Source organism: Lathamus discolor, chromosome 5 (genome assembly GCF_037157495.1).
Source record: "Lathamus discolor isolate bLatDis1 chromosome 5, bLatDis1.hap1, whole genome shotgun sequence".
NCBI classification, from domain to species: Eukaryota; Metazoa; Chordata; class Aves; order Psittaciformes; family Psittacidae; genus Lathamus; species Lathamus discolor.
The window spans coordinates 113,414,165-113,437,614 of NC_088888.1; the positions used below are offsets into that span (position 1 = coordinate 113,414,165).

At 45.0% G+C, this 23,450-nt stretch overlaps 1 long non-coding RNA gene across 2 annotated transcripts; it reads right to left on the reverse strand.

The window, feature by feature from the left end:
* Nucleotides 1–6,508: 6,508 nt before the first annotated feature.
* LOC136014492 (uncharacterized) lies at nucleotides 6,509–12,040 on the reverse strand. 2 transcript variants are annotated; one of them, XR_010612729.1, is made up of 3 exons: nucleotides 11,867–12,040; nucleotides 8,743–8,803; nucleotides 6,509–7,141 (listed from the first exon to the last, which is right to left on the reverse strand). It is a non-coding gene; the product is annotated as an uncharacterized LOC136014492 (long non-coding RNA). The 2 variants fall into 2 exon arrangements; XR_010612728.1 differs by having other exon boundaries at nucleotides 8,663–8,803.
* Nucleotides 12,041–23,450: the final 11,410 nt, after the last annotated feature.

A 23,450-nucleotide genomic window follows, 5' to 3' on the forward strand; every position in this document is an offset into this window, starting at 1 on the left:
ATTATTTTATTTTCTTCTTAATCTGAAATTCTAGATTTTGTTTCTTTTTGTTTTCTGGAACTTACCATTCTTGGCATTTCCTGAGTGCTTCACCACAAGGCCTTCAGGTGTTGCATCAGAACGTGGCCTCAAGCAGTTCATCAGCATTTGGTTTTTTGGGCGCTTCTCCCTCTTCATTCACCATGGGGGCTTTTGTAGCTCCCCACATGGCACCATTCTGGAAACTTTCACCCTGGAGGCTTTTATGGAGATTTCCTCCTGTGCATTTTTGGAGCGTTTCTGCATCTTCTGTTTTCCAACAAGCTTTGATTTTTGATATTTTTTTCTTTTTTTTTTTTTTTTTTTTGTGATGACTTTTGGGTTTTTTTGTGGGTTTGGTTGGGGTTTTTTAAATCTGGACTTCTACAAATTTGGTTTGGTTTGGTTTTTTTCTACTGGAATTTTACGTTCTTGATATTTCCTGAAGGCTTCCCCATAGGTCTTGAGGTGTTCCATTGGAACTTGGCCTCAAGGAGTTCTTCTGCTTTCGGGCTTTTAGGCTCTTTTCACTCAGTTTTGGCAGCTCTGATTCTAGGGATTTTGGGGAGCTCTGCAGCCTGGAGAGCTTTGCAGTGAGCCACTTTTTTTCTTTTTTGTTTTTTTCTTTTTTTGACAATCTTTATCGTTTGGGGTTTTTTCTGGAATTCCAGCAGTTCAGGCCATTTTGGAAAGTTTTGGATTTTGGAGGGCTCTTCATCCTTTGGTTGTTATGTCGCTCTCCATGTGGCAGCATTTTGGGAGCTCACATCCTGGAGTTTTTCTAGGGATCTTTCCATTCAGGGCATTTTTGGAGAGCTTCAACTTTTTTTTTCCGATTTGCTTTGATTTCTTTGATTATTCTTTTATTCTTTTTCTTTTTAATCTGGAATTCTACAATTCCCGGCATTTCTGCAGTGCTTCCCCACAAGGCCTGCACGTGGTGCATCAGCTCCTGGCCTTGAGCAGTGATTTCATCAGCGTTTGTCTCTTTGGCAGCTACTCACTAAGTTTTGGCGCCTCTCAACCCAGGGCATTTTTGGGTGCTACTCACTGATCTTTGGCTGTTTGGCTGCTCTCCAGCCTGAGCTCATTGGAAGCTCTGCACCATGGGCATTTTTGGGAGCTCTCCATCCCGGACCCGTTGGAAGTGCTTCACCATTGTGAGTGCTGGGAGGACTTGGAGGCTTGGATTTTGTTCTGGAGTTCTACAGCGCCTGCCACCTTTGACACGTTTCCCCGCACACCCTGGAGGATCGCATCGCTGCAGGAGTGCATCAGCTGTTGGGGTTTCCAGAGCCATTCGCCGTGGGGGTTTTGTAGCTCTCCATGTGCCAGCATTTTGGAAGCTTTCAACCTGGAGGCTTTTATGGGGGTTTCCACCCTGGGCATTTTTGATCACTTCAGCTTCTTCTTTTGTCCTATAAGCGCTGATTTTTATTTTCTTATATCTTTATATTTTTAATTTTTTTTTCTACTGGAATTCTACAATGCCTGCCATTCCCTGAGTGCTTCCCCACACGGCTTTGAGGTGTTCCATGAGAACGTGGCTTTTGGTTTTGGTGTTTGGTTTTTTTTTTAGTGTTTTTGAGTTTTTCTTGGTTTTTTTTTTTTTTTTTTTATGTTTATCATTTGTTTTTTTTCTGGAATTCCACAAGTTCAGGCAATTTTGGAAAGTTTTGGATTTTGGAGTGCTGCTCACCCTTGGGTTGTTTCATTGCTCCCCATGTGGCAGCATTTTGGGAGCTCACATCCTGGAGTCTTTTTAGGGATCTTTCCATCCAGGGCATTTTTGGAGAGCTTCAACTTTTTTATTTTATTAGCTACCCACTACATTTTCGGCAGCTTTCCACCCAGGACATTTCTGGGAGCTCTCCATTCTGGACATTTTTTTTTTTTTGAGTACTTCAGCATTTTGGTTTTGGTGACTCCTTTTGCTCTTGGAAAACCACTGTGCAATGCTACAACGGAAGAGAAGTGCTTCACCTTGCTACCATGGAGGAGCAAGTACTTTATGGAAGGCCCCTGCGGAGCACTTCAGCATCCAGACCCTTCAGCATTCATCACCTGCAGCCATGGAGGAGCAAGTACTTTATGGAAGGACCCTGAGGAGCACTTCAGCATCCAGACCCTTCAGCATCCATCACCTTGCAGCCATGGAGGAGCAAATTCTGCACAGAAGGTCCCTGAGGGGCACTTCACCATGCGGCCCCTGCAGAGTGCATCACCTTGCAGCCATGGAGGAGCAAGTACTTTATGGAAGGTCCCTGCGGAGCACTTCAGCATCCAGACCCTTCAGCATCCATAACCTGCAGCCATGGAGGAGCAAGTACTTTATGGAAGGTCCCTGAGGAGCACTTCAGCATCCAGACCCTTCAGCATCCATCACCTTGCAGCCATGGAGGAGCAAGTACTTTATGGAAGGTCCCTGCGGAGCACTTCAGCATGCAGCCCCTGCAGCATGCATCACCTTGCAGCCATGGAGGAGCAAGTTCTGCACGGAAGGTCCCTGAGGAGCGCTTCACCTTGCGGCCCCTGCAGCATGCATCACCTTGCAGCCACAGAGCAGTGCTTCAGCTCAGCAACCTGCAGCAGTGCTTCACTGCACGGCCCCGAGGACTGCAGCAGCACTGGGGCTTTTGGGAACCTCTCACTGATCTTTGGCTGTTTGGCTGCTCTCCAGCCTGAGCTCATTGGAAGCTCTGCACCATGGGCATTTTTGGAAGCTCTACACCCTGGACCCATTGGAAGTGCTTCACCACTGTAATTGTTGGGAGGACTTGGAGGCTTGGATTTTGTTCTGGAATTCTACAGCGCCTGCCACCTTTCACTTCAGATTTTCGGGTTCTTTCAAATCAGTTTCAGTGAAATGTCTCTCAGGACTTCAAGAAGCTCGTCCACTGAAGCTCGTCCACTGAAGTTCGCCCACAGAAGCTTTTATGTATGTCAAAGTTTATAAATAAATTATTCAAAACATTAAATGCCAGTCTGTATTGAAATCAAACCTGAACATTAGGGTTTTTTATGGGAGTTCAGCCCTGTTTCTCCACTTTCTGCCTTCCCTCTCATCTTCAGAATCCTCTATTTAAGCCCATTTATTTCCTTACCCACACACACTGCCTTCACACATATAAATGCAAATGGGCAATGGGGCAGGCTGAGACATTTTTGACAGCAGTGAAGAAAATCCTTCTGCTCTGAGTCCCTGTGCAGTAGCCCACATAGGCAAAAGGGGCAACTACAGCTGTTGCTTCTGAAGCCCTGGACATGGCACTGCTGCTGCTGCTGGGGCTGTGCTCTAGAACACAACAGCTGGAGCAGGTATTCCCTGCACGGCACCTGCAAAGAACATTTTGCCACCTGACTGGAAAGCCTGAGTGTACCTGGATGCCCCATTCCACCATGATGGGGCAGATGGTCACAGGCGAGCCAGAGCCACACCAGCATTTCAGGACTGTGTCCCCAGAAACTCCAAATTCACATGGCTCCAGTCATCTGCCCACAAAGACACTAAAACGGTTTATTTCAAGGCAGACCAAATTTCCTCTGGCTTCCCCACTGAAAAAAAACAGCCCACCAAAATAATACATACAGCCAAGAAAAAGACATTGCTGAATCCTGTTGCTCCTGTTACAATCTTCTCGTAGTGCCTGTGCCACCAAGGAAAAAAGCCCTTGATGGTCTTTACAAATCTGTGTGCCTCTTGCAAAAGCATTTTAACATCTTCATTACCCTTGTCTTCTCAACGTGGCCCCAGGCAGAGTCTTCATCAGCAGATGTGCGCTCTGTGTGTCTGAAAAGGAGGGGAAAAAGGGGAGAGGTTTTGACTACTTTCTATGTGAATTGATGAACAAAATGCAGATGAGAGATTCTAAACAAGTTGCTGCTTCACAGGGTAACGGGTCCCAGGGCACAGACAGGCTTCCTGAGCTGGATTAGCTCTACTTTATAGGAAAACACACACAAGAAGCTTCCCAACTCCCTTGCTTCCAGCCCTACAGTCCTTCCCTTCAGCTTCCCTCAAACCCACACAACTGCCTCAGGAGCTGATTCAATTCTCCAAGCCAGCACAAACCCACTTCCCCCTCTTTTTGCTTAGCTCACTGCCAGGTGAACCAACCACACCAGCCCAGACACCACACCGAGTGCCAGGGTAACACCACGTAAGCAGCACTAGAGCCAGGAGCAGGGTAGGGAATCACCCCTCTCTGGCAACAGTGACCTGTTACATCAGTTCAGCTCGTCCTACAGAATCAAAGCTGTACCTAACAGGAATTGAACTCCTAAGAATTATGCTAAAAATAATAAAGTTCCACATTCTGGTAGGAGGCACGATACCAAAACCCAACAGAGCTACAATTTTAGAAAGCAATGTTTGGAGAAAGGTGATGTCAAACAAAAAGATCTGAAATGAAGGCAAACAAAACTCCCTACTCAAGACATGGATTATCGGTTAACAAAACCACAGTCACAGAAACTACGCCCTGTAGTACTTACTCAGTGCAGTAAAAACGGGATGGCAGAACAACCACCCCTCTCTCTGCCTGACAAGCTTCAAAAGGCAATGAAAGCTCAAATTATAGCCTTTGAAACATCAATATTTATTCCTAGAAAAGTCAAAAGAAGTTTCAACAGCTGCAAAGTCAATCAAGTAGAAAGGATGACTAAAACGCCTATGAAAAAGCACACAACTAAAAGGCACAGTTTCAGTAGCAGCAAAGCTGCAAAAGAATGGATGCTTTGCTGGATCATCCCGGAGAAGAGATCAAGGGCATGGGCATGGAGAGATTTGTGTTCAGGATGCTGCAAAACTGGAATTCGTCAAAATTCGGGATCAGCTGCCTTGGACACATCCTCATCCTCTGATAGAAGCACTATCAGAAACCAGACACTGGAACATGGCTGACAGCAGTAACAGTCACCACGTGTTCCCCAGAGAAGCCTACAGAATCTGAGGACTTCAGTGTGAAGCACTTGAGCTGTAGGTACATGTCTCCCCTCACCAAAACCAACTCACAAGCCAAGGGGCTGGGGAGCAGAAAATAGGGCTTTCTCTTTTGAAAAATGAGATCTCAGGCAACGTGCACCCTGCAGAGCCCTGCATCTTCATCTGTCAACTGTCTGAAGCCATAAATGACAAAAAGAACAGAAATAAGTAGACATGGCACAACAGAGCTCTGCAGGAACTGATTATCTCACTCACTATTTGAAATTCAGTAAAGGGGGAAGGAAAAGGAGGCATTTCTTTTAGAGAGATGCTGAAAACCTTCTGTAGGGTCAGCCCACACACGATGAATGACCTGTGAGATGGTAAATGAAGTTCAACCTTTATTAAACCACAGCAAAGATCTTCCTCACCCTCCCCCTCACATACAATGATATAACCATATGAACAAAAGAAACAGACCCACCGTCACCTCAGAAGATGCTTTTAATCAATATCCACTGACCACCAAAACCAAAGGTACCTGAATGAGGGCAAACCAGACAAATTATCGATATGGTCTCTGTCAGAATCCTGCATGCAGCACTTGTAACCCAAACCCTAAAAGAAAAGCATAAAATACAGAGAGCCTGGGACTAGGCACAATTAGAATGGCAATTTCATACCAAGAGACACAAGTCTTTCTAAATGAGAAAGGAAGGAACTACAAGACACAAAAAAAAATTAAGCAACTGCCTCTTTTATCTCCAGGAGTATTTCCTGAAACCGAACAGGACAGGGCAGTGTCTCTTTTTCACCATCAAACAAACATACCTCTTGTACACTTCGCTGTCCACCCTACACAATAAAATTCTTTGCAACAGTGAAAACAGAAACACAAAAGGCAGAAGTGTCTCCATGCTAATCACTGCAGAGGAATGAATACAATGCACAAGTCCATCCCAGCTTGACAAGTTGCAAATCATTGTCCAAAAGAGCAACTGAAAGCAATCCGCAATCATTCTCTACAAAAATACTTCTCTGTCAGCTCAGCAGACATGCAAAGCTTTGAATTAGACTATTTCCCCCCTACAGATACATTTTGCATTATCTAAAAGGACTGCTTACACCTTTCTCTTCAGCAGAATTTTTCCACATGCTTCTTTGCAGGCAGAACTCACTTCTAATCGTTCATCCACTTGGCAAGTTTTTCCATCTTCCACATTGTGCCCATGGAGTAACATTATCAAGGGAAAAAAAACATTATTTCTGATAGAAAGAAGCTTCTCCCCTTAAAAAAGCTACAGCACACCCGTTAGACACGTGCAAATGCTGCAAAGAATAGAAAAATTAATACAAAGAATTAATACAAAAATAGTTTATTTTCCACTAAGAGATCTCAACAGAGACATTTCAAACTCATCAGAAAGGAGCTTTAAAATAAAATACAAGACTGCAAGGTAAAACATACATCCAGACCTCAAAAAGAGCTGGAGACTTCTTCAGGTAAGATCTGCTTCCTAAAGAAATATTGAATACTGGTGAAAACCCACTTATATATCTTTTTTTTTTCCAGTTCTGCAAATGAAGATCTTCTCTCCCAGAGAAAGTCCTCCCAATACCAAGACTCTTTGCCTAAACAATGAGGCCTCTCATCTCATTACAATATTTCATAGTAGTAATACTTGAAACACCAGTAGGCATCTTCCAACTCTCCCCAAAAAAAAAAGAGGGAAAAGCAGCACCATAGGACATTCAAAGGAAGTGAGGTGAGCTAACAAATGCAAGCAGTTGTTTGGATTAGCAGGGTTCCAGCAGATCACTGCCATGCTGCTTTTCAAGTGTACAAAGGCTCAAGTTCACTTAGGCACAGTGCAAGAGAGCTACTGATTCCCAGCAGTAGAAATCTTCTTATATTTGTATATGAAAGCATCCGTCTTTCCAAGACTAACCCCATAGACACCATCTAGAACCAGAGAGCCAAAACGTGTCTGTCTGCTATTGAGAAAGGATTCTTCAACACCATTCACTAAGGAGGAAGAATTCCCATCTGCATGCAGGGCTTTTGCAGTGGTGGTTTCACCTGTGCCATCAGAAATGGCAGCAGCAGAGTCACGTTCAGTACACTTGGTAATGTCATCCGTGCGCTTGTGGAGATCGTGGCTCAGCAGCAATACAATCGTCCCTCCAACACGAAGTAGCCTGGCAATTGCAGGAAAAATAGAGGTTAGGTGCTATCCTGCCTCGCCTTCCTTCATCTGGGCAGAACTCAATACTGCTGACACCTCAGATGTCAGTTGCATTTGACAGATCACCTAAGCATGTTAAGGGTCATGGCTCAACTCAGTAACTTACATCTCCAAATGGAATTTTAATCCCTACCTTCATAACTCCTCCCAGATTGGAGAACTGCATCCTGTCCAGAAAGCAGATTAATACTAACCATTGATTGTAATCTATTTTTCTCGGTAGATGAGCAAGCACTACATTTGGCTTTGAGAGAGGGTGGGTGGGGAAAGACTATCCTGGCTCTGTTCACTCCAAGTGGATTAAACAGTCTTGCTGATGGAGCTCTCATGATAATGGTCCCTTCCTCACCTCCCCTTCCCAAGGACATACTTTGGGCAGGATGGTCCAGCAGAGCAATGAGACCAGAAGACAAGCACGGCCAAAGGGAGGGGTGGTCAACACAAGATTATGTAAGATTGCCCTGCCATTCTATGGAGCTACCTCACCTTCTTCACCATCTTCCCACCACATTTTGGCACTGGGTAAGTGAGATCAACACCCACTGAACACCAGCCCTACAGAAAGGGGTTGTTTTCAGCCAAGACATAAAGAGGCAGATAGATGGAACTGCCTGTTAGAAGCAGCCCACTATTCAACTCTGCCACAAAATGACAGCATGAGGGATGAACAGAGGCATCTAACAGCAAACCAGGTGGCTAGCTGGATATTCCAGGACATGCTAACAGAAAGGAAAAAGCACACCACCATTTTCTGGTCTGAGATCCTTCTTGCCAATGCAGAATCCAAATAAAAAGCAGCATTATTGTACAAAACAAGTCCCTAAAAGGCATGTTAATGGGCAGTTTGGACATTAGGAAAAACAGTAACAGTGAAAAAAATGTAGGTCTAGGAAAAAAAACAAACCAAACCAAAACAAAAACAAAAACCAAAAAAAAAAAAAAAATCACTGTAAATGGTATGAAACTCTTGTTTGGTCAATAACCGCAGACGTTTCTGTGAAAAATAAGCCAGCACAATGCCCAGAGTTGGCAAGTAGTCACAAGCAGGAACATACTAGAAATTAAATAACATCTCTCTTGTGTTTGGCTCTGCTAGATGAGGCCACGTTTGGTTCTTGCAGTTGCTGGCTGTTTTGGTGGTGGTGGTGGTCTTACTTTGTTTTGTTTGGGGCTTGGGTGTTTGTTGTTTTGGTTGGTTGTTTTCGGTTTGTTTTTTTTTGGGGGGGTGGGTGGGAGGGGTTCCCCAAAATCAGAAATCAGTTGTTGATGCATTAAAACGCAATGCCCAGATGTCAACCAGCTGTAAATCTGAGTGTATGTGGGGCAATGCAGCTTGAGTTTATGAATTAAGAAGCTTGAAATATATACAGACTATTACTTTTAAGCGCTGAAAAGGCTACAATGGCCAACAATAAAGCTGGTCAGTACCAGCATCAATATCGGAGGCCTAAAACCAAAAATGTATATCCCTTACTATGTGTGCAAAACTGAAAGAAAGATGCTGTTTTCCTGTTCAAGAGTTGCCATCTCTATTGCTCTGTATTCACTGCTTACTCTCTGCAGAGAAGAAATGGCTGCACCTCAAAAGCGGAGTTTTCTTCTTCTTTAGAAGATGCTGGAAAGAAATACAAAATATTGCATCAGAACAAATAGCAGTCCTGCTAATCCCAGCAAGAGTAGACTAGCTGACAGTCATAAGGCCTTTAAGAGTAAACAATGGAATCAGGTCTTTGATTACCTAAACCTGTTGATTACCTTTTGATTACCCAAGACTTCCTCCCTCTAACACCAATGTTCTCCAACAACAGCGCAGGCAATTCCCGCTTTGCAAGTAGGAAAAATTTTTGCCTCCCCTTTAAAAGCCTTGCCAGAGTATTTATCAGAAACAGCTTCTCCTATCCCTCACTGTTTCAGTCATTGGATCAGATCCAGTGGAAGCAGCCTTGCCTGTTAAGACCCACATTAAAAGCTTTGTGTTTTATAGTATTTACATTAAAAAACAAACCCCAAACCCAGCCTGGAAACTGCAGTCATTGAACAACTTCCATGTTCATGGGGTGACCACAAGACACACTTGCAAAGGGAGGCTCTTAGGATGATTTCCATCGCACGAGTTAACTGGGAATTTAGCTTGGAGCATCTGTCTCTGATGGTGACCCAAAAGAAGCCTCTCACTAATCCTGCCTCTTGCTGTCACTGCCCACATCAGTGTGCTCAGGATGCTGGTTTCAATGAACAGGCTTGTTTCGGAAGGGCACATTTGGTTCACAGGCAGAGTGGCAGATCCCTGAAAGGAGTGGTGTCAAACCCAGCCCAACTGCACAAACAGCATGGCCTTAGCGAAAGCCACGTGCAAACGTTACCCTGAAAGGACAGAGAACAGGTTGAAAGGAGGTAATATGGCCAGTTTTACTCTCTAGGGTTTTTTATTGCTGCTTTCATAGCACAATGTCCCATGCTAAGAACGTGTGAGCTGCAAAGTGGTGCCTTTGCACCAGAACGTACTGAGCAGCTTTTCTCTGCTATAAATCAGTCCACTTATTCCCAGAACCTGTGCGAAGTTTAGTCTATGCAGTATTTTATGATGAGGAGCTCCTCCGTTGAACCCACACTGCAGAGAAAGGAGACCCATCCCTCATCACTGACTGGCCTTGCATTTGCAGGCAAATCTCCAGCGGTAAGAGAGCCTCACTGACTGTAAAATCAGTCTGATCAGCACTGTGTCCCAGGCCAGCTTTGTCCAGCATCCAAGTGCCTACTCATACAAATCACACAACTCAATACAAATGCAGTGGAGGCATTCCGCAAGTGGGAAAAAAGTTTCAGATCTGATACCCCAAAAATGCCACATCATTTGTGGCAGCCCACACTTGTAGGAAACTTCGTTGCTTCCATTTCACAAATCAATACACTAAATCGAAGATGTGGTTGAGACCTTGCAGATATCTGAGTGAAAACAGGTCTTGCAAAGTGCTGCTGGTTCGATGTCTCTTGTAACAACCAAAGACTGACACTTGAACAGTCATGCAGTCCCTGGAATAACTCATGTGCGACACCATGACAGCATTGCAGCTAAAGGTCCTGGAGAAAGCCTTACAGTTGCTCCTTTAAAATCCAACACAACTGGGGTGAGACGCAAGGCTGGGGGGAGAAGCATCACTTCTCATTTCTTACCACTCGCCATCTCCCCTTTCTGCAGGATGTGATTTCTCACTCAGGCAAGTATGTTTGACATGGTTTCATTAGTGACTTAGATTTCATGGTGCTGTTCAGCAGACTCATAAAACTGAGGGAAGGGCCAAGAAGCTTTCCGTAACAACCCACAGCAAGTTGGGGACCAGTCTAAGAAAAACTGATCTCTTTAATCCCCTTCTACAAAGCAAACATGTCGGTATTCAGCCTCTTTCAGCTTTTCCACGTAGGCCTGGCTATCCATATATGCAGAAAGCTCTTCAAATAAAATAGATCACAAGAATTAAACCCAGACTCAGAGAATAAAAAGGATAGTTTTAATCAGCACATCCATATGTGGCAATCGCCTGAGCTGCAGGCAGGACCTTCTGGCATTTCCAAGACTTTCTCAGTATGTTAAATCCCAATTTTTGTTTTCATTCTGTGGTTACCCTATGAACCCACTGCAGTCAATCTCACATTCCTCTAGAGACTGGGAAACTCTTTATTCTTCCAAATGCTGTGATTCAAGGCAGCCGCCTCCTTTGTACACAGCAGAGATAATACAGCTGCACAACCTAGAGTCATACACCTCTGGAGATGGGGAAATCTGGTTATGCAGCGTTCTTCTTTCCTGGGTGGTTCCTGAGCCTTCGGGATGCACATTTCCAGACCTTACCCAAACCAAGGGATAGGGTGCTTTTATTTTTCGGTCCCATTAAGCAAGCAGCTCTGCCAAATCCCTTGGAGACAGGAATTTCAAACAGCTCGAGGCACAGCCACTACCTTGGTTAACGGCACGATGAGCACCAGGACTAACACAACCAGTGGCAGGGATGGCTGGCGAGTGTCTGCCCAGCCAGGAGCTCAGCAGGGACTTTTCACCCTTTTTCATGCAGCTGCAGAAAACCTGGAGCTTATTCTTAGGTGCAGGGCACAGAGGGCAAGTCCCCAGAGCATATTGGGAGCAGCTGAAGGAAAGCCTTTATCTACACATCAATACCACCTGCTTTAAACTAATTCCTTTGCTCACCCACTGTTGCACACACACACAGATCCAGCTCTTTCACCTCCAGCTCAGGAACGCTGCAGCAGTACAGCTTCAGCAGCCTGGGCTCTTTGCTGCTGCAAGCAATTAACCTCAGACAACTTTTAGCCCCTGCTTTAAGCAAGCAGTTTATCCTCTGCCTGTATCTGCTATTAAACTCATCTTCCAGTTAATTCATTGGCTCAATTTGCAACCTAACCCACCAGTAGCCCCTTTAAGTTCACCAGGCAGAAATTACAAAAGGTTTCAAGGACACAACAACATGCCCCTGCAAACTAAAGGAGAAGTTCCAAGCCCCAACTTAGGGCTTGTTTCTCTTTGAGGTGGCTGCCCCAGAACCTTGTGGCTCCTGAGCCACACGCTTAGTGCCAAGTCTGACCCTCAGACGCCTGCAGCATGAAGCATGCTGGATGCCCACAAGCAGCATCTGCCCTCCCCCAGGGAAAAGCCAGCACTCACAATTTCAGGAATGAAGAGCACATCTGGGAAAGTCGTCAGGACAGACAGGCCGCTGGGCAAAGAGGTGGTGGAGCCTGGCGAGGACATCGCGAGCGTCTCCCACGGTGACTCTCAGCTGCTCTGGCTCTGGCTGCTGGAGGTAAATGCTGAATGCAGCCTCCTTCCTTCCTTCCTTCCTTTTCTCCCTCCCTCTGTCTCTCTTCCTCCTTTCCTTCCTCCTTCCTGCTGACAGGTGAAGAAGCTGTGAATGGCACAGGTGTGGCCAAATGCTTTGAGCAAAGGTTACTTGGCTGATAGGAGCCACATGGGAGGTTTTCAGCTGTGGTCAGCCCTGAGACATTCTGAGCAGAGCTGTCACAGGCTGAGCATGCAGGGCAAGTCCCCGGCTGGTGGGGAGGGCCATAGGGAGGACCTGTACCCATCCAGCTGGGCAGCCTCTCATCCCCTCTATTTGCACAGTAAGTCAGCTCATCCCCCACCCACATGAGCTGGTCGCAGCAGCACCCACAAGGGACAACCGGCAGGCAGGACAAGACATGGCATGCCAGCTATGGGCAAACAACGGGGCTGAGAAACGTCTCACGGATGAAGATGGACCTGAAGACAAGGGCAGTCAAATTGCAGGGTGAATCAATTCCATCATCTCAGAAGGAGATTACATATGCCAAGGTAACAAAAATTACCTAAAAGAATGAGATTTCCCAACAATTTGCTTCCTTTATGTTGTTTCTTTTTTCTTTTTTTCAAGCCTGGAGTCCATGGGATCGACTCCTTCTCCTCTCCATAATACGTGCTGTTTGCTTCTTTCTAACGTGTCACTTGGATACCCACCAAACCTACATACTATTTTGGCTAAGGCCAAAGTCATGAAACACCGGGAACAGAAAAGGAGCAATGTGACAATGCACATCTCTGTGGACCAGCGACCTATGGAAGAAGTGCCACTGAGGCAGGCCCATCCGTGGTGCTTGCCCTTGTGCAGCTGCTCCCATGCACAAGGCTTTGGTGCAGGGTCTGGAGCTGGGGGGTGTTTCTTGCAGCCTTAGCTATTGCCTACCACCAAAGTGTTAAAAGGGCTGTTGTCCCTTTGACTGAATCCTAATTCCCTCTGGGTTTGTTTACAGTGATTGTTCAGGGGATAGGTAAAAATGAGGATAGGTTTTTGGCTGCATTGTGGACAAGGATGAGAAAGAAGGAGCCAAGTGCGTTGATACTTAGCTACTCTCAGCTTCCCAGGCTTTAAAGAAAAACCAACACGGCATCCCTTGAAGGTGTAGGAGGACTTCACCAAAGGGCTGTGCCATTGTGCTGTTTGTCATTAACATGCCTGTGGTGTAACTCATTGACCCTTGGTCAAGTGTTCAAGGCTGGGCTGAACAGTGCTTTGAGCAACCCGGTCTAGCGGAAGATGCCCCTGCCTGTGGCAGGGGGTTGGAACTGGAGGGGCTCTAAGGTCCTTTCTAACCCAAAACGTCTGTGATTCTATGAATGTGGTGGTGAGGCTACATGAGCCAGCTACATCAGAATGGTGGCATCTGCACTGTCGGTGCATATTCTTCTGGCTGGGAGCACGATGGGCTCCTTTTGCAGCAGGCTGGCAGCAAGAAGGAAATGGGAAGAGCTCTGCAGGGCAGAAAGGAATAGGCATCTACCTTGAATCCAAGAGACACAGAGAGACTGGGGGCATCAAGTGCAAGGGAGGAATTCAGTGCGACAGTTTTCCTTTACAGCTGAAGGGAAGGATGACCGGAGGACTCTTCAGAATCAGACAAAATGTGCCAATGCTTTTCACGAGCAGGTTAAGTGAGGGGCCGGGCCCCATTTTAGGGACCTTCCCACCTTATTTTATACAACATGCACAACAATGTGGCCAGAACAGTCATCCTCAGAAACACACACTGTCATTGGGGAAATAACAGGCAGGACTCTGGGAGCAGTTTTCCATCAGCCATCACTAATTTGCTAGAGACCAACTTCTGTTACCCTGCCAATGGGAACTTCAGGTGTGGAGGCTTTCTGGAGTCCACATTCAGGTGCCTGCCCCTCACAAGGTGTTACGCTGCCAGAGAAGGAAACTGATTTGTTGCTCCCTTCCCACTCTTCCCTCTTTGTTGTCATTTTTCGGTCTGGTCGCCTGAATACACCTGAACTACTGGATAATTTCTTCCTCTGGGTATTTTTCTGGGAAGGGATGGGAATTTAACTCACTACTTAAAATAACATAATATCATTTCTAGATTAAATCAATGAGTTTTCAGTTCGATTTAATTTTGCTTTGCTCCTCCTCCCTTTTATTATCAATTCATCACCACCCTGCAGTAACAAATCAAGTTGCTCTGGGGACACCGTTGAAGCGTGTGGGGCTGGTGCACGTCCTGGAGGACGGACACAATTCCCTTTTCAGAGCCCAGCCTGACTGCGTTCAGCACGAGCATTCGCTTTCATGGTTCCTGCAGCTTGTGGTGTGCCTGCTCTCATCTGTGTATAGCCACAGCCAGTGATCAGACTTGGGTCCCTCTCCATAAGCAGTGGCCAGGCAGGACACACGCCTGAAACCAGAGACCTTCATACGTCAGATGACATCACAGTGGGTGCCCTGCCACTGCTGTCCTGATAAAGCACCACCAGCAGCTGGAAGGACAGAGAGGTGGCTGTTTCCCTCCTGGGATGCTGATGCCCTAAAGCCACCGTGGAGCCAGACCTGCCTGCCTCTCACAGGAGCCTGGAAGCTTTCACCACCCGCGACCAGCTCTTGCAGGTACAGTAGCCTTGATTAGAACAAGGTTCAACACCAGTTATGGTTGTGCCCTCCAAAGATGAGTGGCCCTGAGGAGTGCGCGTCAGCATTTGGATCTCTGGGAGCCATCCACCCTTTGTTATCTTTGGAACTCTCCAGCTGGTGGCTTTTTGGGAGCTCTCAGCCCAAGGCTTTTTGGGAGGGCTTCACCATTTGGGTTTTAGGGAGACCTTCTGGGCATTTGTGGGTGCTCCCTACCTTGTGGCTCTTTGGGAGCTCTCCACCCTGGGCTGTTTTAGGAGATCTCCACCCTGAGGAGCCATTTTCGGGTCTGGGGTCCTTCAAGGTCTGATCCTTTTCTGGAATTTATCATGACTGGCAATTTTGGAATATTTCACCAGGCGACCCCGGAGGAGAGCTTCACCTCGCCAACCTGCAGGACTCCTTCACGGCGCATCCCATCACCATCTGGCCTTTTCTGGGAGCCATTTTGGGTTTGGGATCAGTTCTGGGGATTGGGAAACTTCTGAGCTTGGGGTTTTTACTGGCATTTGGATTTTTGGCAGCTCTCCACCCTGTGCACTTTGGGATCTCTGCCCCTGAGGGATTTCACAAAGTTCTGCACCCCGGGGCTTTTACGGAGCTCTCACTCAAAGGATTTCTCTGAGCTCTCCATTATAGGAATCTGTAGAGAGCCCACTTGAGATTTAGCAGGACCTTTCAGATTTGGGTTTTCTACTGGAACTTACCATACCTGGCCTTTTTTAAGTGCTTTACGATGTGGCCTTGAGCTGATGCATCAGCACGTGCCCTCAAGGAGTTCATCAGCGTTTGGGTTTTGGGAGCTGTCCACTGTTTGGGTTTCATGGCAACTCTCGACTCAACAGATTTTTGGGAGCTCTCTACCCTGGGGATTTCTGGAGAGCTTCAGCATTTTGGGGTTTTGGGAGCACTGTAAGCTTTGGGTTTTTTCACTGGAATTCTACATTTCCTGGCAACCTTGGACTGCTTCACCATGCCGACCTGGAGGAGAACATCACTGCAGGAATGCTTCACGCCATGCCTCTGAGGCAGTGCATCAGCTTTTGGGTTTCCTGGGTAGCCAATTTGGTGTTTTGGAGTCCTTCAAAGTTTGTTTCCTGCTCTGGAATTCCATGAGAAATGGAAGCTCTAGAAGGCGTGGAGGAGTGCGTCAGCTCACCAGCCTGCAGGGGTGTTTCACTGCACAGCTCCGAGGAGTGCAGTGCCTTTGGGCTCTGGGAGCTTTCCACCCTTTGGGGATTTTTGCAGCTCCCCACATGGCAGCATTTTGGCAGCTCACATCCCTGGGGCCTCTTTTTGGTTTCTGAGAGCCTTCTGAGGTCTGGTCTTTTTCCTGGAATTCTGCAAATCCAGGCTATTGTGGACACTTTGACCTGACAATGCTGGAGGAGTGATTGGGCACATGGGCCTCAAGGGCTTAGTCAGTTTCTCAGAGCTACTCAGCATTCTTCGGAATATCTGACCTACAGGAATTTTCGGAGCTCTGCACCCTGGGCCCTTCGGAAGCTCTCCATCCTTGGGATTGTTGCAGTGCTTCACGTTTTTCTTTTATGAGAGTATTTCCCTTTGGGTGTTTTCTGGAATCCCACAGTGCCTGTCAACCTTGGAATGTTTCACCCTGCTTGACAACACCACCCACAGCAGTGCTTCACCTTGCAGCCAAGAAGGAGCAAGTACTTGATGGAAGGTCCCTGAGGAGCGCTTCACCTTGCGGCCCCTGCAGCGTGCATCACCTTGCAGCCACAGAGCAGTGCTTCAGCTCAGCAACCTGCAGCAGTGCTTCACTGCACGGCCCCGAGGACTGCAGCAGCACTGGGGCTTTGGGAACCGCTCACTGATCTTTGGCTGTTTGGCTGCTCTCCAGCCTGAGCTCATTGGAAGCTCTGCACCATGGGCATTTTTGGGAGCTCTCCATCCCGGACCCGTTGGAAGTGCTTCACCATTGTGAGTGCTGGGAGGACTTGGAGGCTTGGATTTTGTTCTGGAGTTCTACAGCGCCTGCCACCTTTGACACGTTTCCCCGCACACCCTGGAGGAGCCATCGCTGCAGGAGTGCATCAGCTGTTGGGGTTTCCAGAGCCATTCGCCATGGGGGTTTTGTAGCTCTCCATGTGGCAGCGTTCTGGAAGCTTTCACCCTGGAGGCTTTTATGGAGCTTTGCTCCCTGGGCATTTCTGGAGCTCTTCAGCTTCTTCTTTATCCCTATAATCTTTGTTTGTTGAGGGGGTTTTTTGTGGGTTTTGGTTGGTGGCAGTTTTTTTGTGTGTGTGTTTTTTGTTTGAGGTTTTTTTTTTTTTAATACTTGAATCCTACAAATTTGTTTGGTTTTATCTGGAATTCTGCAATTTTGGGGTTTTTTTTTTTGTTTGTTTGTTTGTTTTGTTTTGGTGGTTTTTTTTCATGCTTCTTGAGACCTTCTCAATACTTTTTGGCTGCTCTGACCCTGGGCATCTTTGGGAGCTCTGCAGCCTGGAGAGCTTTGCATTTCTGTGACATTTTTTCTTCTTTCTTTTTTTCTTTCTCTTTTGCTTTTGTTTCTTTTTTTTTTTTCTTTTTTCTTTTTTCTCCAATCTTTATCATTTGGGTTATTTCTGGAATTCCACAGGGCCAGGCCATTTTGTAAAGTTTCAGTTTTTGAGTCCTGTTCACCCTTGGGCTCTTTTGTAGATCTCCAAGCTTCCATGTTGCAGCTTTTTGGGAGCTCACATCCTTGAGGCTTTTTAGGGATCTTTCCAGTCAGGGCATTTTTGGAGCGCTTCAACTTCTTTTTTTTCTGATTTGCTTTGACTTTTTTCTTGGTTTTTTGTGGGTTTGTTTTTTTTTTTTTTTTTGGGGGTGGGGGGGAGATTTTGGTTTGGTTTGGATTTTTTAACTGGAATTCTACACTTTTTTCTCTTTTCTTTTCTTTTGTTCTTTGTTTTTTACTGGAATTTCCCATTCCTGCATTTCCTGAGTGCTTCCCCACAAGGCCTTGAGGTGTTCCATCAGAACGGGGCCTCAGGAAGTTCTTCAACATTTGGTTTTCTGGGCGCTTCTCACTCTTCATTCACCATGGGGGCTTTTGCAGCTCCCCACATGGCACCATTCTGGCAACTTTCACACTGGGGGCTTTTATGGAGCTTTCCCCCCTGTGCATTTTTGGAGCTTTTCTGCATCTTGTTTTCAATCAAGCTTTGATTTTTTTTATTTTATTTATTTTTTTCTTTATGGTGATGGCTTTTGGGGGTTTTTGTGGGTTTGGTTTGGGTTTTTTAAATCTGGACTTCTACAAATTTGGTTTGGTTTGTTTTTTTGCACTGGAATTTTACGTTCTTGACATTTCCTGAAGGCTTTTGTTTTCTCTGGAATTCTGCTTTTTTTTTTTTTTTGTTGTTGTTTGTTTTGGTTTGGTTTCTTTTACTACAATTTACCATTCCTGGCGTTTCTGGTGTCCTTACCCACAAGGCCTTGATGTGTTGCATCAGAACTTGGCCTCAAGGAGTTCTTCAACATATGCTTTTCTGGGAGCTTCTCACTGTTTTGGCAGCTCTGGCCCCGGGGATCTTTGGGAGATCTGCAGCCTGAGGATCTTTGCAGGGCTGCACTTTCTTTTTGAGGCTTAGATTTTATTTTGGGTTTTTTTGGGGTTTTTGACTTTTGGGGTTTTTTTTGTTTTTTCTTTTGTTTTTGGGTTTGAATTATTTTTATTTTCTTCTTAATCTGAAATTCTAGAGTTTGTTTCTTTTTGTTTTCTGGAACTTACCATTCTTGGCATTTCCTGAGTGCTTCACCACAAGGTCTTCAGGTGTTGCATCAGAACGTGGCCTCAAGCAGTTCATCAGCGTTTGGCTTTTTGGGCGCTTCTCACTATTTTGTGGCAGTTCTGGCCCTGGGGATCTCTGGGACCTCTGCAGCCTGGAGAGCTTTGCAGTGAGACACTTTTGGTTTTATCTTTTTTCTGCAATCTTTATCATTTGGGTCATTTCTGGAATTCCACAAGTTCAGGCCATTCTGGAAAGTTTTCGGTTTTTGAATCCTGTTCACCCTTGCGTTGTTTTGTTGCTCTTCATGTGGCAGTATTTTGTGAGCTCACATCCTAAAGGCTTTTTATGGATCTTTCTACACAGGCCATTTTTGGAGCGCTTCAACTTCTATTTTTCGATTAGCTTTGATTTTTATTATTTTATTTTGGGGGTTGGTGTTATTTATTTACTTTCTTTTTAACTGGAATTCCACAATTTTTTCTATTCTGTTTTCTTTTGTTTTCTTCCTTTTCACTGGAATTTGCCATTCTCGGCATTTCCTGAGTGCTTCACCACAAGGCCTTCAGGTGTTGCATCAGAACGTGGCCTCAAGCAGTTCATCAGCGTTTGGCTTTTTGGGCGCTTCTCACTCTTCATTCACCATGGGGGCTTTTGTAGCTCCCCACATGGCACCATTCTGGAAAATTTCACGCTGGTGGCTTTTGTGGAGCTTTCCTCCTGTGCATTTTTGGAGCGTTTCTGCATCTTCTGTTTTCCAACAAGCTTTGATTTTTGATTTTTTTTTCTTTTTTTTTTTTTTTTGTGATGACTTTTGGGGTTTTTTGTGGGTTTGGTTGGGTTTTTTAAATCAGGACTTCTACAAATTTGGTTTGGTATGTTTTTTGTACTGGAATTTTACGTTCTTGACATTTCCTGAAGGCTTCCCCATAGGTCTTGAGGTGTTCCATTGGAACTTGCCTCAAGGAGTTCTTCTACTTTCGGGCTTTTAGGCTCTTTTCACTCAGTTTTGGCAGCTCTGATCCTAGGGATTTTTGGGAGCTCTGCAGCCTGGAGAGCTTTGCAGTGAGTCACTTATTTTCTTTTTTGTTTTTTTCTTTTTTTGACAATCTTTATCGTTTGGGTTTTTTTCTGGATTTCCAGCAGTTCAGGCCATTTTGGAAAGTTTTGGATTTTGGAGGGCTCTTCATCCTTTGGTTGATTTCTCGCTCTCCATATGGCAGCATTTTGGGAGCTCACATCCTGGAGTCTTTCTAGGGATCTTTCCATTCAGGGCATTTTTGGAGAGCTTCAACTTTTTTTTTCCGATTTGCTTTGATTTCTTTAATTACTCTTTTATTCTTTTTCTTTTTAATCTGGAATTCTACAATTCCCGGCATTTCTGCAGTGCTTCCCCACAAGGCCTGCACGTGGTGCATCAGCTCCTGGCCTGAGCAGTGGTGGCATCAGCGTTTGGCTCTTTGGCAGCTACTCACTAAGTTTTGGCGCCTCTCAACCCAGGGCATTTTTGAGTGCTACTCACTGATCTTTTGGCTGTTTGGCTGCTCTCCAGCCTGAGCTCATTGGAAGCTTTGCACCCTGGGCATTTTTGGGGCTTCTTCTTTATCCCTTTAATCTTTGTTTGTTGTGGGGTTTTTTTTTTGGGTTTTGGTTAGTGGGGTTTTTTGCGTATGTGTGTTCTTTGTTTGAGGTTTTTTTTTTTTTGTACTTGAATCCTACAAATTTGTTTGGATTTCTTTGGAATTCTGCAATTTGGGTTTTGTTTTTTTTTTTTTTTTTTGTAGTTCTGTGACATTATTGTGTTTTTCTTCTTTCTACTTCGTTTTCGTTTTGTTTTTTTTTTTTTTCTTTTTTCTCCAATCTTTATAATTTGAGTTATTTCTGGAATTCCACAGGGCCAGGCCATTTTGGAAAGTTTTAGTTTTTGAGTCCTGTTCAAACCTTGGGCTCTTTTGTAGATCTCCATGCTTCCATGTGGCAGCTCTTTGGGAGCTCACATCGTCGAGTGTTTTTAGGGATCTTTCCACTCAGGACATTTTTGGAGCGCTTCAACTTCTTTTGCTCAGTTAGCCTTGATTTTTTTGTTGTTTTTGTGGGGGGGGTTGCGTGTGTTGGGGGTGTGGGGATTTTCTTTTGCTTTGTTTTTTCTAACAGGAATTCTACAACTTTTTCTCTTTTGTTTTCTTATTTTTCCTTTTTACTGGAATTTCCCATTCCTGCGTTTCCAGAGTGCTTCCCCACAGGGCCTTGAGGTGTTCCATCAGAACTTGGCCTCAGGAAGTTCTTCAAAATTCGATTTTTTTGGCGCTTCTCACTCTTCTTTCACCATGGGGGCTTTTGTAGCTCCCCACATGGCACCATTCTGGAAACTTTCACCCTGGAGGCTTTTATGGAGCTTTCCTCCTGTGCATTTATGGAGCGTTTCTGCATCTTCTGTTTTCCTTGTTTTCCTACAACCTCTGACTTTTTCTTTTTTTTTTTTTTTTTTTTGTGATGACTTTTGGGGTTTTTTGTGGGTTTGGTTTGGGTTTTTTAAATCTGGACTTCCACAAATTTGGTTTGGTTTGGTTTTTTGTACTGGAATTTTACGTTCTTGACATTTCCTGAAGGCTTCCCCATAGGTCTTGAGGTGTTCCATTAGAACTTGGCCTCAAGGAGTTCTTCTACTTTCGGGCTTTTAGGCTCTTTTCACTCAGTTTTGGCAGCTCTGATCCTAGGGATTTTTGGGAGCTCTGCAGCCTGGAGAGCTTTGCAGTGAGTCACTTATTTTCTTTTTTCATTTTTTCTTTTTTTGACAATCTTTATCGTTTGGGGTTTTTCTGGAATTCCGGAAGTTCAGGCCATTTTGGAAAGTTTTGGACTTTGGAGTGCTCTTCACCCTTGGGTTGTTTTGTCGCTCTCCATGTGGCAGCATTTTGGGAGCTCATGTCCTGGAGGCTTTTTAGGGATCTTTCCATTCAGGGCATTTTTGGAGAGCTTCAACTTTTTTTTTCCGATTTGCTTTGATTTCTTTGATTATTCTTTTATTCTTTTTCTTTTTAATCTGGAATTCTACAATTCCCGGCATTTCTGCAGTGCTCCCCACAAGGCCTGGACGTGGTGCATCAGCTCCTGGCCTTGAGGAGTGATTGCATCAGCGTTTGGCTCTTTGGCAGCTACTCACTAAGTTTTGGCGCCTCTCAACCCAGGGCATTTTTGGGTGCTACTCACTGATCTTTGGCTGTTTGGCTGCTCTCCAGCCTGAGCTCATTGGAAGCTCTGCACCATGGGCATTTTTGGGAGCTCTCCATCCCGGACCCGTTGGAAGTGCTTCACCATTGTGAGTGCTGGGAGGACTTGGAGGCTGGGATTTTGTTCTGGAGTTCTACAGCGCCTGCCACCTTTGACACGTTTTGGGGTTTTAGGAACTTTTCACTCTGTTTTGGCAGCTCTGATCCTAGGGATTTTGGGGAGCTCTGCAGCCTGGAGAGCTCTGCAGTGAGTCACTTTTTTGTGTTTGTTTTTCTGGTTTCTGGATTTGTTTTTATTTTTAATAGTCTTTACCTTTTGAGTCTTTTCTGCAATTCCACAACTTCAGGCAATTTTGGAAATTTTTGGCTTTGATTTTTTTTGGGGTGGGGCAGGGGTGTTGAAGCAATTCAGCATCTTTTCGTTGTTTTTTTTCTATAAACTTTATTTTTATTTTTTTTTTAATCTTGACTTCTACAATTTTTTGTTTTCTTTTACTGGAATTTCCCATTCCTGGCATTTCCTGAGTGCTTTCCCACAAGGGCTTGAGGTGTTGCATCAGGACGTGGCCACAAGAAGTTCATCAGTGTTTGTTTTTGGGGGATCTTCTCACTATCCTTTGCCTGCTCTGACCCTGGGCATCTTTAGGAGCTCTGCAGCCTGGAGAGCTTTGCAGTTCTGTGGTTTTTTTTGTCGTTTTGTGTGGTTTTCTTTCTCTTTTGGTTTTGGGTTTTTTTGGGGGGGGGTTGTTTGGGGTTTTTTTTGAATGTTTATCGTTTGGTTTTTTTCTGGAATTTCACAAGTTCAGGCCATTTTGGAAAGTTTTGGATTTTGGAGTGCTGCTCACCCTTGGGTTGTTTCGTCGCTCTCCATGTGGCAGCATTTTGGGGGATCACATCCTGGAGTCCTTTTAGGAATCTTTCCACTCAGAGCATTTTTGGAGCGCTCTAACTTCTTTTTTTCTCTTAGCTTTGATTTTAATGTGTTGAGGGTTTTTTGGTTGTTTTTTTTTTTTTCAGGGGGAGGGGAATTGTGGTTATATTTTGTTGGGGTTTTTTTATTTTAACTGGAATTCTACAATTTTTTCTATTTTGTTTTCTTTTTTGTTTTTTGCGGGTTTTTTTAACTGAAATTTCCCATTCCTGCCATTCCCTGAGTGCTTCCCCACAAGGCGTTGAGGTGTTCCATCAGAACGTGGCCTCAGGAAGTTCTTCAGAGTTTCTTTTTTTGGGCACTTCTCACTCTTCATTCACCATGGGGGCTTTCGTAGGTCCCCACATGGCACCATTCTGGAAAATTTCACGCTGGTGGCTTTTATGTTGGTTTCCCCCCTGTGCAGTTTTGGAGCATTTCTGCATCTCCTGTTTTCCTACAAGCTCTGATTATGTTTTTATTTAAATTTTTTTTTTTTTTTTTGTGACGGCTTTGGGATTTTTTGTGCTTTTGGCTTTTTTTTTTTTTAACCTCTAATTCTACAAATTTGGTTTGCTTTGTTTTTTTTACTGCACTTTGCCATTCTCGGCATTTCCTGAGTGCTTCCCCACAAGGCCTTGAGGTGTTCCATGAGAACGTGGCTTTTGGTTTTGTTTTTTTGTTTTTTTTTTTTGAGTTTTTGTTTATCACTTGGTTTTTTCTGGAATTCCACAAGTTCAGGCAATTTTGGAAAGTTTTGGGTTTTGGAGTGCTGCTCACCCTTGGGTTGTTTCATTGCTCCCCATGTGGCAGCATTTTGGGAGCTCGCATCCTGGAGTCTTTTTTGGATCTTTCCATCCAGGGCATTTTTGGAGAGCTTCAAATTTTTTTATTTTATTAGCTACCCACTCCTTTTTCGGCAGCT